Raw genomic sequence first — 17,944 nt, forward strand, 5'->3', positions numbered from 1 at the left:
TCTTTTGAACCCCGCATAGCCAGCCACAAGTATGGTAAGATCTACTGTTCTTCTGAATTGCTAATCACCAGGAAATAACAGATACTTTCTTGGCTGTATAGCAAGTAATGATATAGGAGAGTGACATAAATCTGCTTGAATGTAATGGAAAAGCTATGAAAAAGATTGTCCATTAATTTTGGTTTGGGGGAGGGTAGGGGTTTCTAAACTCCCTCACAGGTTAGTGCCCTCAATGTCGTTTTTATTCTGTAAGTCTGTCCTTGCTGTCTTGTCAATGCTATTCAAAACTGGACCCAGTTGGGTGGCTGTGGTGCCTGGTTTGGAACAGAGCTGGATGCAGTATCAAAATCTCCCCACAATCCGTTGCTTGCCAAAACTGAAGCTGATGCTGGTGTTGTGACAGGTGCAGGAGAATCCAAATCCATGAGAACATCTGAATTATACCTTCATGGTTGGATTTTGGAATGGGTGGTGGGGTGACATGATGTCTGATGGCAACTGAAGAAGATGGTGGCAGAATAGTGACTTTGCCTCCAGGAGGAGGAGAAAGTAAGCTTAGACCCCCAGCTCCTGCAGTCCTGGGCTTAAAACCACCTCCTTTCTTGATTGTAATGTTTCTGATACTCAATTTGGAGGTCTGTCCATCCTTGAAACCTAAAGCCAACTTGGGACGAGTGTCCGTTTCCTGAGATTCTTTAGAAATCTCAAGATTCCTGCTTTATCTACTTGAAGTGATCTTGTAAGGAGACATTAACATCAAAGGCATCTCCCGGATCTGTGAATCCAATGCCAATGAACGCACTTCACCTAGTACCATTCCTGGATCCGAATTACAAAGTAGCAGCTAGAATCTGTCACTGTTTCCACAGCAATACCAGGATATTGCTCTACTGTACCTGGGCAAAGAGCTCTCCTGAAACTTTATTTTTGAGTTTGATATAGGCAATCTTCCCTTTTGGAGTGATTTGGAGACAACCAGTCCAATCAGGCAGCTCTGATTTCCAGTCAGATGTCCTGTTACTGTGGTTGGAACCCCCCGGGGTAGTTGCTGACATCCAACTTCACAGACAGCATAGATTCATACTCCAACTTGGCCGCCCTATGGGATTCACTCCACATCTCAGTTTTTGTCCTATACACATACATTAGCAGTCTTATAAACACTCCAGAAGGAAGTGCCACCTCCTAGGTGACGAGGTACCATGTTCCTTAACAGCAGAGGAAGAAACTTCTTTTCTTTCACTGTGTTTGGTGGCAAGAAAAGCTCTGTGATTCAGCTTTTCATTGCTGTGACCAAAATATCTGCCATAAACAACCTAGAGGAGGAACTTACAGTTCCAGAGGTTTCTGTTGATGATTGACAGGGTCCATTGCTTTTGGACCTGAGGTGAGACAGAACATCATGGTAGAATGGCACAGCAGAGGAAGTCTGCTCAGTTCATCCAGCAGAAAGAGTGTGTGTGTGTGTGGGGGGGCTTTATATGGGGGGACAGGGATAAGATATAGAGTTCCCAAGGGTATGCCCAGTGTCTCACTTGCTCCAGCCATGCCTCACCTGCTTATTTCCACCAGCCCTTAGTGATCCATTCTGATTATTAACCCATCAAATGGATTAGTTCACTGATGAGGTTAGAACCCTCATGATCCAATCATTTCCTAAATATTCTACCTCTGGACATTGCTGCATTAGAGACCAAGCCTTTAACACATGAGACTTCAGGGGACATTCCAGATCCAAGCTGTAACAGCTCCCGTCTTCACTTGGCAGTGACTGCAGCTCTGTTATTAGTAGTCCAGCAGGGGTGGTCTGGCCCAGTTCTGTGACTCACAGTGACTCACTGGAATCCTCAGAAAAAACTCCTTCCCCTTCTCTTTTCAGCTTTTAGGAGCTTCAGGAGGTTAGGTAGAGGGGATGTGAAGTGAATCAAATGAAGTGACACAGAAGTCTTTCTTCTTGTGCCTCTTCTATTTTTGTTTCTCTTTTTTTTACTTGGATCATCTAATCTTTGCTCTACTTTATCAGTTTGAGGTTATAGTATCATGGAAAGGAAAAGAGAAAAGAAAGCCTCTTATACTTAAGAACAACCCATTTATTGTATTAAACATTGCCTAAGTTTGTTCTCCTGCCATTTGTTTCTCCTGTAGTACACAGATATCTCACTAGTGTCTAGTGGGAGGGAAGAGGAACTCGTTTTCATGGGGTGATTCTGAATGGAAGAGTGTGCAGTAATTTGTGCAAATTACAATTAGTCATATAACTTTCAAAATAAATACTAAAGCCCTGTAAAAATTATGGACAAACTACAAATAATTGAAGTAGTCTGAAGTGGAATATGTGTTATTTGGGATCTTCAAAATAGATCACACTTTAGTAAGAGAAGATAGTGGCCTTTTTAGCAGAGAAGTCTTACCACATATCCCAGCCTCCCACTTTAAATAGATGCTTTTGAAAACAGCCAAGGAGAATTTTCAATTACTATATTGCTGTAAGAAACCACACAAATTTGGTCATTAGAAACACTATTTAAACAGATCTGTTCTTCACACAATAGAATACATGCAAATTCTGATTGAACTCAATCTCAGATGTTTGGCAGTCAAGATTTTTGGTGAAACATCTTGAGAGAAAGATGTTTGGGTTCTTTTACATTTGATGACTTTATGTGAAAATTAAGGGGTCAAAAACAATGAAATAACAGCCTTGTTTTTCTTAAAAGGTTATTGTGTAAGGAGACCTCATTTTCCTACTATGCTTTATACTTTGATACATTTCATTTCTTTGTAAGTTTAGGAAAAATGATGTATGTTCACAAATATTAATCTAATTTTCACTTTATAGCTGCCAGTGGCTAGGCTTATTGAGGTACAAAGGACAAATGGTGAGGTGGAATTATAATACAGTAGTTTATCTGCTTTCATGTTTTTTTGGGGGAGCCCTCTTGTTCCTACCAGGACACATCTTGGGGGAAAGGGATGTTTGTAGTTTTATTAATCACATTTTTAACTCATGAAAGTTTCCACATAAAGGAGAAAGAGACCAGCAGCCATCAAAGTTCTTGCTGTCTGGGAATAGTGTATTTGGTTTATTGTACCTTTGATTATCTCCTTTTCCCCCTGTAGTCTATTGAAAGATCAGAAAGCTACTTTTTACAACATTCATGTTGCATTCTGTATCAGTGCTCTGAATGAGCCCTTACTGTGGAGAGCAGGCTCAGAAGAGAGAGCTCAGCTGGAAGATGGCAGGACAGGTAAATGAGGGGTTTGGCCAAGTCACATTTTCTGAGTTTACTCTCTTAAATTTCACATGGGTTAATTCTGGCTGGAATGAAAATAAAGCCACTCTGACAGGTAAAGGGGCTGGGAGATATCTCAGAAGGAAAGACAGAATCTAAGTGGTGTCTTTTTTGCAGGCAGCTAAGCCTGGGCTCCCTTTGTCCCTACAGACATGCTTAGATCTGGTGGAAGTCAAACTTACATTATTCCCCATTGCTTCACCACCTCAAGCAGCATTCTGGAGTAGTTGCTCTAATTTGTATAATATTGTACTCTGGTGATATTTCAGGATTTTTTATTTTTTAAAGGATAAAGTCATTGACCTGGAGAATTACTAGGAGGCTCAGCTGTTGCTATGTGCAGCAACAACATAAAAGGCAGTCTGCACTGAATGGTCCTCAGTTGAGCTACTCATTTCTCCATCCACATCCCACTCATTCTTTTCCTGTTCATGGCAGAAGCTACCAATACCTTTTCACAAATAGTCCTGGTAGAGTTTCTGTCCTCTTGTTCAGAGAGGGCCTTATTGAGTGAGTGTGTGTGATTTGATGAGGAGCATTTGGAAACACCTCTTGCCTTCCACCAACCAAGTAACCAAGTAATCTTCATTTCTGTATTCCCAGGATTAAATTCAATGTGAAGTATAAAGTATTATGAAAAAATATTCTTTGAATGTTTTCATTATTACACAGATCGGTTGAATCTGAAAGGGGAAATGGAAAGGCTAAATGTGTTAGAGAGGAAGTTGTTGAAACTGGAGGGTTATGGTCATTTTATGCACTTTACTCATGTATCCTTAAGGATAGAGTATCAAACAACATGCATAGATCAGAAGTGGGCTTTTTCAGAAGAAATTATTTTGAATAGGAACTGAGTAAGACATTAGGTGACTAAAGACCCAAAAAATCACCAGTTTTCCTCTTTTAGGCTTCTGTTATCTTACTCACACTTTTTGTCTTTGGCCATTGTTATTCATGTTGGTTGCAGGGCCCTCTGATAAACAATCTGTAGAGCTGCCATCTCACAAAGTATGGCCAGTTTCAGTGCTTTGCTTTTCTGGAATGAGGTTATACTAGAAGCTTGGGAATTTTTTTTTTTAGCTTGTGATGGTTTATGAATTGCCTTTTATACAACAGTGGATAATATCTTTAATTTGTCTTTTTATACACAGTGGATAATATTTTTAAGTTGTCGCTATAACAAAATACCTGGGACTAGATCATTTATAAAGAATAGAAGTTTCTTAGCTAGGCATGGTGTTGCACACCTATAATCCTAGCAGCTCAGGAGGCTGAGACAGGAGGATCACAAATTCAAAGCCAGCCTCAGCAATGACAAGGTGCTAAGCAACTCAGTGAGACCCTGTCTCTAAATAAAATACAAAATAGGGATGGGGATGTGGCTCAGTGATCAAGTGTCCCTGAGTTCCTTCTCTGGTACCAAAAAACAAAACAAAACAAAACAACAACAACAAAAAACAAATCAAATAAAAAAAAACAAAAACAAAACAAAACAAAAACAACAACAACAACACCCCCACCCCAACAATAGAAGTTTCTTTGTCTCATGGTTCTGGAAGCTGGGAAGTACAAGAATGTGGTACCAGCATCCAGTGAGTAATTTTTTGCTTCATTATAATATGGTAGAGTGTATCACATGGGCCAGAATTTGGACCTCTTTATCGTCTTATAAAGCCGCTAATGCCAGAATGTGAGGTTCCACCTTCATGACCTTATCTAATCCTAATTGCCTCTTAGAGGCCCCACCTCCTAATACCATTAACATATGTCTGGGGACTAAGTTTCCAACATTTGGAATTTTGGCAGACACATTGTAATCATGGCACACAGTTATTCCCCATTTCTAAGAACCTATGCTTTCTTTCTTTTTTTTTTAATGCTTTCTTGATAACTCAGTTTTCTTGCCTGTATATAGAAAAGTGTTTTCAAGTTAGTTCATTTCAAAAGCTAATCCTTAGCATCCTGCTATGAGCAAGACATTATTCTTGGTATAGTGAAGTTTCAAAGGTGATTGAGACATGAGCTGTTGCTTCAAGTTAATATTAAAGTGAGGTTTGGGAGATGGGGTTCAGGATGGTGAAGAAACAAAAGAACATTTTGAGTATTTCACTGTGAGCATTTTAAGGGAAGGAAGATATCATCAAATAGGGAGATATCCTAATTCACTCAGGTCTTATGGTTTTGTTTTCTCCTTCTCTTCCTTTGGTGACTATGTGAGTCGGCTTTTCATCTCTATGACTAAAAACAAATTAGAGGAGCAAAACGTTCGTGGTTTCAAAGGTTCAGTCCATGTTGGTTCAGCCAACTTCATTGCTGTGGGCCCAAGATGAGGTAAAGGGTAGTGTTAGATCACCTGCTCAGCACATGGTGATCAGGAAGCAGAGAAAGAGAGAGGTGAAGTGGCTGTAGAGAAGGTGAACCCTTCTAGGGCATGCCCACAAAAGCCTCCTCCTCCAGCCACTCCCCACCTGCCTACAGTTACTACCAAGTTAGTCCATTCAAAATGATTAGGTTACAACCCTCTTAATACAACCATTTCACCTCTGAAGATTTCTACATTAGCATAGGAGCATTGGGAAGATACCTCATATCAGACCATAGTATTTTGCTCCTGGTCCCCCAAAGTTCATGTCCATCTCACAATGCAGAATGCATTTAGTCCATCTTTAAGAACCCTATAGTCTTAGCAGTTCTAGCAGTGCCCAAAAGTCCAACTCCAAAGTCTCCTCTGAGACTCAAGACAAATTCTTGGCTGTGAGCCCCTGTAAAAATCAAAAGCAAGTTACGTACATCCAATATATAATGGCATAGAGTAAACATTCCTAATCCAAAAGGGAGGAATATAGGAATGGAAAAAAGGGATGGGACCAAAACAAGTACTAAACCTGATTGGGCAAACAAGTTCTGAGGTTCCACATCTGGAATCTAGGATATATGGCAGTGAGATAGGCTCTCCAAAGAACTCAGGCAGTCCCACCCCTTTGGTCTTGTTGTTTATAGTGCTCAAGGCCTCTATCTCTTAGTCTGTCTCTTTCTTCAGCTTTCCTCAGCAGACAGTCCACATTACTGACACCTCTATTCCAGCTTTGAATTCACCATCATAGCTTCATACATTGCCTTATCAGGGCAACCCACAGAGATTCTGACCCTGTTACACTTTGCTTGGCTTCCCAGGCATTCCTTTGAAATCTGTTAGAAGACTTCATGATCCTCTAACTCTCACATCTTGCATTCCTGCAAAATGAATACCATATGTACAATGCTAAGGTTTGTGGCCAGCTTGTGTAGTAGCTGGTCCACCTGGGACCATGGTTGCAGAAGTTTTTGAGTACCTGGGTGGCTGAGCATAGTGAAACAACTTCCAAGGCTCTGCTATGTGAGCAGAATCTCGCCCCCCCCCATGAATTCTTAAAGAAGTTTTCCCTTCTACACCCCTAAGCCTCTAATGAGTGTGACCTTGCAAATTCTTGAGATGCCCTTAAACTATCTTTCCTATTGTCTCTGTGCAAAGTACTTAGCTTCTCTTTAGTGGTGGTTGTCTCTTCAACAACCATATCTTCTTTTGCCTCAATCTTAGATGTACTTTTCTGGCCAAATTCCAAGTTTAAAGTCCTTCCGCTCTGCTTTCTGCTCCTGATTCTTACAGTAAACCTGGCTATAAGCTGCTAGCAAAATTCCTACCACTGCCTGAATACTAACCTTACACAAAGTCTCAGGACATGGGGACTTTGTGTAAGGTTGAATTTAAGTTCTTTGTGCCAGAATGTAACATGAATAACCTCCAGTTCAATTTCCCAGCAGAATTCTCATTTCCATCTGAAACCTCATTAGCACATTGTTTATTGTATACATACCATTGGCATGCTGGTCTTCTGAACTCCCATGAAATTTTGCTTCCAACATTCTATCCTGCATGTCCGAACTTTTACAAACTCCTCCCAGTCAGTTCCTAAAGCTTCTGAACCACTTGGTCAGGGCAGTCACAGCAAGAACAGCATTCCTGATACCAATTTCTGTGTTAGTTTTTTGTTGCTATGACCAAAATACCCGAAAAGAACAGCTTAGAGGAGGAAAAGTTTATTTTGGCTCATGGTTCCTGAATTTCAGCCCATGGTTGGCCAACTCCATTGCTCTGGGCTCCAAGTGAGGCAGAACATCATGTTGGAAATGTGGTGGTAGAGGAAAGCTGCTCATCTCAAGATAGCCAGGGAGCAGAGAGAGGGGGATGAGATTATAGCGAAGGTGAACTCTTCTAGAATATGTCCCCCATGACCCACCTTCTCCAACCACGACACACCTCCCTATAGTTATCACCTACTTTGTCCACTCAAACTCATTAGGTTACCATTCTCATAATCTGATCATTTCACCTATGAATATTTCACCTCTGAATATTCCTAGACTAACACAGGAACTTTTGGGGCACACCTCATATTCAAGCCATAGTAATGAGGTTTAGGATCAATCTATAAAAAGTGAGAACTTAAAGAAGAAAATATTTTAGAGTATCTGCCCCTAGAAACAAAAAACATATGAGTGGGGTAGTTACTGGAGCCTTTTAAAAAGGTTTGACTTAGACTTAAGGATATGGAAAGAGAACTAAAATTTCAGTGAATGGGGTGAACACCATTTTCTGGGTGATTCTTAATTATTCAGTATCTAATTATCCAGTTGGAGAATTATTTGTTACCCTCTTTTACTCCTCGTTTTCTTTCTGCTTTCCTCTGATCTTTGTATCATTTCTATGTATTAATTCCCTCCATAGCTGATAGTAAAGAAAAGAAAAAGACTAATAGATTCATTGCACGTATTCAGAAAGGCGATTGAGGAAAATTTGTGATATTTAGGCAAAATGAGAGTAATTGGTGAATTGGCTATTTGTTCTAGTCCATTATCATCAGGGGTAATTGAGAGCTAATGGAAGTTCATGGAGCTAGGCAGCTGCAAGACTTGAGATAAAATAAGATATTTACTGGGGGGGGCTGGAGTTGTGGCTCTAGCATGTGCGAGGTGCTGGGTTCGATTCTCAGCACCATATAAAAATCAAAGTATTGTGTCCAACTACAACTTAAAAAAATATATTTTTAAAAAAGATGTTTATTGAGGTTGGTAGGAAGTTTCTTGATTTAATACAGGTTGGAGTTTGCTCTTCTTTTATATATTGTCCTGAGTGAGACACTCTATTATATGATGATTTTGTAAAGTCTTCCTTTATGCTTTACTATGTATTTTGGGGGGTATAGCATTGAAATTTCTGAGCCTAAAATAAATTTCCTGGAAGAGTAATCTGGATTAAAAATGATTATAGCTATAGTAATACATGGTATGAGATGCTTCCAGGAATCCATAAGGCAAATATTAGAGCAACACACTCAACTCTAATGCATCTCAGCCAATTTGAGTTTATGGTGATTGTCATTCAATATTAGCAGCTCTAGTTAAACAGTGAGTACATTAAAAGGAGTATATTTATGGTTCCTTGTCTTATCTCAGAAAAAAATGGCTTGCTAGTAAATAATTCTTCTGGGGGGGGGGAGAGGGTTAGGCTCCCTTCTTGGCTGTAAATGGGCAGGAAGTTGTCTTCCAAGGAAGTTCTTTCTTCAACTACTTTTTAAAGTTGTGTGAGCAGGAAATAATATCTAACATGATAAAATACCTAGTGGATGACCAAATCTACACTCAGTCTGTGGAAGTTTACAAATGTGTGGCTGCAGTGGTAGTGTCCATTAGTGCTGAGAAGGAAATAACTGATCACTGTTTGTGCTTTGACCTTGCAAAGGCAGCACAACCACAACCACACACCTTTCCCGTAACTGTAGCTACCACACCAGGAGGCTTCTTTTTTCCCCCTCATATTCAAAAACACCATTATGATTGATACTATTTGTATGATGTGCTTTTAGATAAGAGAATCACAAGTTTAAAATCTGTTCTCTGGAGCCAACTTTTTGTTTTTATTAAGGTATAGTTGGAAAAAAATTGTATATATTTATGGTACACAGCATGTTTTTATATCTGTATACGTTATGGTATGATTAATTCAAGCTCATTAACATATCCTTTACCTTGTATACTTAGAATTTTTTGTTGTGAGAACATGAAGTACTCTGTTAGCAGTTTTCAAGTATACAATATGTTATTAACTACAGGCTGAACAATAGATCTCTTTAACTTATTTATCCTGTCCAACTGAATTTTCACCCTTTGACAAACATATCTCTGGCAACCACCATTCTACTCTGTGCTTCTACAAGTTAGATTTTTCAGATTCCACATGCCAGTGAAATCCTGCAGCATTTTTCTTTCTGTGCCTGGCTTATTTCACCTGACATAAGGATATGTCCTGTAGATATATCTGTATGGTTGCAAATGACAGGATTTCCTTTTTTTTCCCCCCTAGTCAGAGTAGTCTTCCATTCTCTTTGTGTATGTGCATGTGTTGGGGGGGTCTTCTTCCATTCATCCATAGATGGGTACTTACATTGGCTCCATATTTGGGGTATTGTGAAAATGTTGCAGTTAACATGGAATTGTAGATATGTATGTTTGATATAATAATTTCATTTTTTGGATATATACCCAGAAATAGAATTGCTTGTTCATATGGTCCTTCTATTTTTAATTTTTTGAGGGAATTCCACACTGTTTTCCATAATGGAAATTCCTACCAACAGTGAACAGGTTTCTTCATATTTCCATCAATCCTTATTTCTATAGCTTGGATCTTGAATGTCCCATGTGTTGAAGGTATAGGTCTCAGCCTCAGGTGCTACTGGGAGATGGTTGAGCCTTTAGGAGGTGGCATACAGTGGAAGGAAGTTAGGTTATTGGAAGCAAGCCCTTAAGAGGGATATTAGGACCCAGGCATCTCCTCTTCTTTTTTCTTTGCTTCCTGGCTACCATGAGGGGAAGAGGCCGTGTCTGCCACATACTTCCACTGTGGTATACTGTGCTGCAACTGTCCCAAAGCAACTGAGCCAAGCAATCATGACCTGAAACCTCCAAACCTGTACGACAAAATAAACCTTTTCTCCTTTGAAATGGATTATCTCAGGTATTTTGTTGCTAGAAATTTAAAGCTGATTAACATACTTATCTTTTGTCTTTTTGAAAGTAGTTATTCTAACAGGCTTGGGGTAGTCTCTCATTGGGTTTAATTTGCATTTTTTTGATAATTAGTGATGTTGAACACTTTTTCATGTATCTGTTGGCCATTTATATGTCCTCTTTTGGAAAATGTTCATTCACGTCTTTTGTGCATTTTAAAATCAGATTATTTGTTTTCCTGCTATAGAGTTGTCTTAGTCCTTTGATGTATTTTGGATTTTAACTGTTATCAGATGTATGGTTTGTGAATATTTTCTCCCATTCTATGTGTTTTCTCTTTATTGATTATTTCTATTACTTTGCAGAGTTTTAGTTTGATGCAATCCTATTTTTAAAAAATTTTGCTTTTATTCCTATACTTTTGGGGTCACATGAAAAATATTATTGTCCAGACAAGTGTTATAGACCTTTCCCCCTATGTTTTATTCCAGTAATTTTATAGATTCAGGTCTTACATTTAAGTCATTAATTCATTTGGGTTGTTTTTAGTATTTGGTGAAGATAAAGGTTCAATTTAATTCTTCTGTATGTAGATATCCAATTTTCTCAACATAAATTATTGAAGAGACTATCCTTTTTCATTTGTGTGTTCTTGTCACCCCTGTCAGAGATTTGTCTAATGTGAATTCACGGATTTATATCTGGGCTCTTTATTTTGTCCTATTGGTTTATGTATCCTTCATTGTGCCATTACCACACCATCTTAATGTTAGAATGTTTTGGTTCAACACACTCAACTCTAATGCATCTCAACCAATTGAATGTTTTGAAATCAGGTAATGGGAGACCTCCAACTTTTTTCAAGATTGTCTTAGCTATTTTGGTCCCTTAGGATTCTGCGTGAATTTTAGGATTTTTTCTGTTTCTGTGAAAAAATGTTATTAGAATTTTGCTAGGTATTGCAGTGAATTTGTAGATTATTTTGAATAACAAGATCATTTTTAACAACATTAATTCTTCCAGTCCAGGAACATGGATATCTTTCTATTTATTTGTATCTTCTTCAGTTTCTTTCATCAACATTTTATAGTTTTCATTGTACAGATCTTCCACCTTTTTGCTTAAATGTGTTCCTAAGAGTTTTATTTTTTGGAGCTATTGTGAGAAGCATATAATTTTAAAACAAACATAAACATCACACAGTTATAAGAAAGATTTAAAGAGAAACTAATCAGATGTTTTACAAAAGGATTAAAGAACCTAGTCAATTAGTCCCAAAGAGAAAAGACTATAAAATAAAACTAAGGGAAAGATCAAAGCCAAACATAGCAGTGCATACCTATATCCCAGAGATTCATGAGGCTAAGACAGGAGGATCACCAGTTTGAGACCAGCCTCACAACTTAGTGAGACCCTGTCTCAAACTAAAAGGGATGGAAGTATAGCTCAGTGATAGAAAGCTCCTAGAATACATCCCAGTACCAACACAGAAAAAAAAAATCAAAAGAATTATGATCTTTCCCATGTAGAGGAATAACTAGCATGGGGCCCCATACTTTTCTTAAATATTTTAGATAATGCTTGGTGACTGCATTGCCTTTGTGCTTTGTACTTGGGATTGGTCTAGCAAGATCCAAAGACTGGATATAAATACAGAAGTTACTCCCAAACTGTGGCAATGACTTGTTTGGAATACAGACTCAAACTTTCATTTCAGCAGTTACCACATTTATGTCTCACAGATATCTCAAGTTTTACATGTTTAGATTTCTTGAACTTCCTCTAGATTGATACTTCTTTTGCAGTCTTCAAGAGTAAACAATGCCTTTATCTTTTTAGAACTTTGGGAGCTGTCTTTGACACTTCCTCTTATATTCAGCATACCTTCAGTTTGTATTGATTGTACTTCCAAAGTGTACCTTTACCTACCTCCCAAGTCCACTTCCATTGCCATTTGATAATCCAAGCCCGAACCCCTAATCTTTTAAGTGATCTTTTATCTTACACATTTTATTTCTTCAAATTCTTCTCATACAATGGCTAGAATATGGTACATCTTTTTCTGCTGTAACATAGTGTTCTCAGAGTGTTTTTGACAAAATAGACATTCATTTGTCTTTCAATATCTAAGCTATGCAAGGGGTATCCAACTGCTTGCACTTATTTGGACCCAAATCTCCACTTATTTCCTTCTCCCACCAACAAATAATGGTGAAAGAGCCAAGGGAACACAACTAGGCCCTTTTAAGGGGAATTCCTAGAAGCTTGGAGAGATCATACAACTTCTTGATGGTCACATAGCCATTTAGTGGCAGGGATGGTTAGACCTGAGGCTTGTGATTCTTAGGCCACTAGGCCACTCTGATGGGGGAAAGAAAGTGTATAGCTGCTCTGTTTTAAATTAACACTGAATTTGTTAAAATACATATTTTGAAATAATTATGTACAGTTTACATCAGTCTTAAGTAGAGATCCAAATTTGGTAGTATTAAGAGTAAAAAGATAATGAAATAGAAATAAGAACATTTGTGTTATTTGTGAATACAAATGATAGGGATAATACTATTCATGTATTTGTGAATTGGGAAGTACACGAAACAAATGTATCAGCACCATAAGAAAAAACACATAAACCTTCAGTGGTAACATCTCCTGTAGGAGTTCTTAACTGGAGTGGAGTAAAGTCCTCACAAAATTAAAAACTTTTTATATTCAATCTCTTGGCTACATTCATTTAATAACTTTAGTAGAGAGATGTTACCATGTGGAAGTAGGTGTTCTCTTAAGTTATCATCAAGCAGAAAATCGGTGAAAGCAGACTTGAGGATATCTAAAGCAGTGACTTTTAATCCTGAAGTATCCAGGGAATATTTAAAAAGCCCTGATCCAGGGCTGCATCTGTGCTTATAAAATCAGGATCCTGAAGATGGGATCTGTATTAGTTCACTCAAGCTGCTATAACAAAGAATTGCAGCCTGGTTGGCTTAAACAACAGGAATTTATTTTCTCATGATTCTGAAGGCTGAAGTGCCAGATCAAGGTGTTGTTGGTAGGTTGTTTTTTTCTGATGCTTATTTTCTTGGCTTGCAGGTAGATATCTTTTCTTGCCTGTTTGTTCACATAGTCTTTCCTGTGTACATGTGTCCTATTTTTTTTTTTTTGGTTGTTGTTAAACTAGAATTATAGAAAAAATTTATTTTTTATTACTTCTGTGCAAAGCATATTCAAATTAAAGCATTGGAAGTACTTAGGTAATAATTCCCCTCAAAGGTTTAGAATTCCTAATAATATAGATGAGATGAATTCTCTCTGTGGCCTTACATGTTCTTCTTAGGGTATAATGGAATCACATTGTAAATTACTAACTGCATCCAATTATTAGGCCCCAGATAAAGAAAGAAATATTATCTAACTGAGTTTCTACTTAGGGTAATGACTTACTTTTCCTTTTTCCCACTGTACCTTTAGTCTTTTTTATGCTTTTTTTTTTTTTTTTTAAAGAAGAACACCAGTTATACTGGAGTAGGGCCCACTTTAAGGACTTCATTTTACCTTCTTAAAAAACTCATCTTCAAATATGGTCACATTCTGAGGTACTGGCAATTGGGGATTCAACATGCAAATTTTTTTTCAGGGGGATACAATTTAGCCCATAACAGAACCAAAGCATTAGTGTTCTTAACATTAATAGCTCCATAATCCCAGAGGATTCCATTATGCAGCCAAACTTGAGATTCTGTGCTCTAGGTCATATTCACAAACCTGATAGCATTGGAATCATCTAAGTAGCTTAACAAAATAAAATAAAAAACAAATGAACCCCACATTTCAATGCTTTGGCATCAGCTCTGGTAGAGATTTGTAATCTGTAACCAAATTTGAGTACCACTGCCTTAAAGTTTGTGTTTCTTCACTGTAAAAGCAAAAGCATATTTTCTTACCTTTCTTCAGAACTTATTCTTTGAAATTTTTTTGAGAAATACAGCTTCTTGTTCTAATATTCCTTTGGAAAAGTAAAAAAAAAAAAAAGACCAAGAATAGTCAAATAACCAATATTGGAGGCATGGCAGTAGCTGACTTCAAGTTATACTAAGAGCTATAGTAACAAAAGACTTAGGAATTAGGTCAGAAACACTGCAATTGCTAGAGAAAAATGTAGGGACAACATTCCAATGTATAAGCACAGGTGACAATTTTCTCAGTAGGACTCCTGAAGCTCACTAAATAATACCAAGAATTAATAAATGGAATGACACAGCAAAGGAAACAATTAATAGCATGAAGAGAGAACCTGCAGAACGGGAGAAAAGCATTACTGGGTAATTGTCCAACAGAGGATTAATATCCAGAATATATAAAGAACTCAAAAAATGTAACACTAAAACCCCAAATAGTTGCATCAATAAATTATGAAATGAACTAAATGCTTCTTAAAAGAAGGCCAACAAATATATGAAAAAATGCTCATTATCTTTAGCAATTGTGGAAATGCAAATCAAAACAACACTGAGATTTACTTCATTCAGAACAGCAGCCATTAAGAATGCAAATAATAATAAATGCTGGAGAAGATGTGGAGAAAAAAAGAATACTTTTACACTGGGATTATAAATTAGTACAACCACTATGGAAATCAATATGGAGGTTCCTCAAAGGAATAGGAAGGGAGCTGGGCACAGTGGTGCACACCTGTAAACCCAGTAACTGAGAGGCTGAGGCAGGAAAATCCCAAGTTCAAAGCTAGTCTCAGCAATTTTTGAGACCCTATCTCAAAATAAAAAGTAAAAAGGGGGGTGGGGTAGGGATGTGGCTCAGTGATTAAGTCCCTCTGGGTTCAATCCCCAGCACACACACACACACAAAGACTAGGAATGGAAACACCATATAACTCAGCTATACCACTCCTTGGTATTTATCCTCAATAATTAAAGTCAACACACTAGAGTGATACATGCATAACCATGTTTATAGCGGCACAATTCACAACAGCCAAATTCTAGAACCAGTCTAGGTATTCATCAGTGGATGAATGGATAAAGAAATCGTGATACATACACACACACACACACATACACATAATGAAGTTTCATTTGCCATAAAGAATAATGAAATTATGTCATTTGCAAGAAATAGATGGAACTGAGAACATTATGTTAAGTGAAATAAGCCAAGCTCAGAAAGTCAAGGGTTGTGTATTTTCATTCTTATGTGGAAGATAGAGAGAAAAAAGAAAAAAAAAATAGACAGGAAGGGGATCTCATGAAAATAGAAGGGAGACTAGTAGAGTAAAGGAAGGGAACCAGGTGAGGAAACGGGGAGGAAAAAGGGAGATAGTAGGTAATGAAATTGTCTAAATTATACTGTTATATTGTGTGCATGTATACATATGTAATAACAAATCCTACTATACATATAATTATAGTTCACCAGCAAAAAAGAAAAAAAATTATGAGAGCCCCCTCCAAAAGACCAGAAAATAAAAAATACAGATTCTTCATATATATATATATAAATATAAATATATATATATATATATTTATACATTATATAAATATATCAATATATGTATAAATGACACAGTTTTCAGTTCTAAAAATGAGCTAAAACTTCTAAGGAGATATAATTTCAAATGTCAAGAATGGTTTTGTGATACAATTTTGCATGTGATTTATAGGTTTTTGTTTCCTGCTTAATGAAAATAAGTAAAAAGAATCTAGGCATGTCACTCAGAAAGCAAATGATGTGTAGTAACTGACGCTTTAATGATTAAGTTGACTAAAATGTCATAACTTGCAGTGAAGAAATTCTTGATTAAAGGAAGGATGACTTTCAGCTTTCAGAAGAAAGCTAGACTTTCCTTTCCAGATGATATAAAATCTGATAGAAATTCATTGATTTAATCAGGCCAATTTCTGTGTTTTGAAGTAAAGCCACTTATCTGGCATTTTTCATTAAGACCCAAAAACATCTGGCTGCTTCCCAGAATACTGCACTGTGACAGATTATTTTATAAAGCTGTGGATCAGCTGCCTCTGTAATTTGTTTAAATTGATTATGTGTGCATTTCTTCACTTTCTGGGCTTAAAAGAAGGCTATACTTGGGTGAGGAAACAGTGTTGTTGTTTTAGTGACAAAAGGCCATTTTGGCCTTTCTATATGACACAAGCATTCTGTCCTTTCCATTGTATTTTATTGTATTTTCAGTTTCATTTTTTTAAGAAAGTTACTTTTAAATACTGTAATTTCTGTTTTGACTGAATTATGTAGCATTAATCAAGTGTTTTAGAAATGGTGTTTAAGATCAGACAAGCATCATTTAAACTATGTTCCAGGAAAGTAGTTGATTTTTATTTGTCCTTTCTCTCTGTTGATCTCTGATACAGAGATTTGCTGATATGAGCTTTTAACTTAAAAAAAAATTACATCTCTGTAGTAAGTAATCACTTTCTGAAGTTGTAAGATATCCATGTCTTATTGAAAGTCTATAGGAATTCCAAAGGCTGAGATTTTAAACTAGATTTGAATATATCAATGTTTAGGTATCTTATTTTTAAATCACTTAAGAATGCAGACCTAGAAATAGAAATCCACTAGCAAAATACCCAAAGAATGGAACCAGATTACCTGTTTTCCTTTTATTCAGACTAAGTACTGACCTGGGACACCAATGCCCATAGAACTGAGGTAACAATTTTATCATTGAAGGGAACTTCTTTGGTTTGGAAATGGACTGAGTTAAAAAGAATGAAACATGAGGTTTTGAGTTCTGGTTTTATTCATTTATTTCATGGAACCAGAAGGTAAGATTTGGTCAGCTACTCAATGCCACTTCATTGCCAGTTATTTTGTGGATTTAGCCTTTCCTATTCTGTCTGTTTCTTTCCTCCATGTTGAAGAAAATAAAAATGAATAGATATGGACCATTACCAATATTTACATTTTGCCTTTACTGATGCTTTTACACTGATTGGAATTTTTTAATTTTTACCTTGAAAATCCTTATACATTGGCCTTCAGACTCAGCTACTCATAGCAATTCCCGGGGAGTCTGTTAAAAATGGACTTCCCCGTTTCATCCTGAACCTAAAAGCTTTTGAGGATGGAACTGGGGAATCTGCCAAGGTGATTCTTGGTTCAATTAGCCTTCTGCTGGTTCACTGAATGCCTTTGGTGGTCCCTTCATGGACAAGGGTAGTTTATTATTATTATTATTCTTTCTGTGCTTGGAAGGTCTCAGTCTTGACTTCCCCCTTAGAAAATGGGTGTTTTCTTTCACTGAAAAACTAATTCCATCCAGGAAACATGGCTCATATTTCCTTTTATTTACCATGGTCAAAAAGCAAACCCTTCCTCTTTTGCTTTTCAACAACTCCATTCCTATCTTCCGTTTCCTTTCACACCACCCTCCATCTTTTTTTCTTTTTTAATTGTGTCTTTTCCATTTGATTTTTAAATAAGCACATATCTCCCCAATCTGGAAAATTCTCTCATACAACTGCTATTATTGAATACTTTTTTTTTCTACCAAATTTCTAGAAAAAAATGATGTTCTTCTTCTTTATCACTGTTTTCTGACTCTTAACCTTATACTCTTAAACCTGCCA

At 37.1% G+C, this 17,944-nt stretch overlaps 1 protein-coding gene and 1 pseudogene across 1 annotated transcript in view; one reads left to right on the plus strand and one right to left on the minus strand.

Annotated features, from left to right (window-relative positions):
• Positions 1-17,944, plus strand: part of Plcl1 (phospholipase C like 1 (inactive)) — a 333,753-nt gene that overhangs the window by 113,949 nt on the left and 201,860 nt on the right. The window lies entirely within an intron of this gene.
• LOC113190166 (adaptin ear-binding coat-associated protein 1 pseudogene) lies at positions 282-1,119 on the minus strand (annotated as a pseudogene).

This window comes from Urocitellus parryii, chromosome 1, assembly GCF_045843805.1.
Source record: "Urocitellus parryii isolate mUroPar1 chromosome 1, mUroPar1.hap1, whole genome shotgun sequence".
NCBI lineage: Eukaryota > Metazoa > Chordata > Mammalia > Rodentia > Sciuridae > Urocitellus > Urocitellus parryii.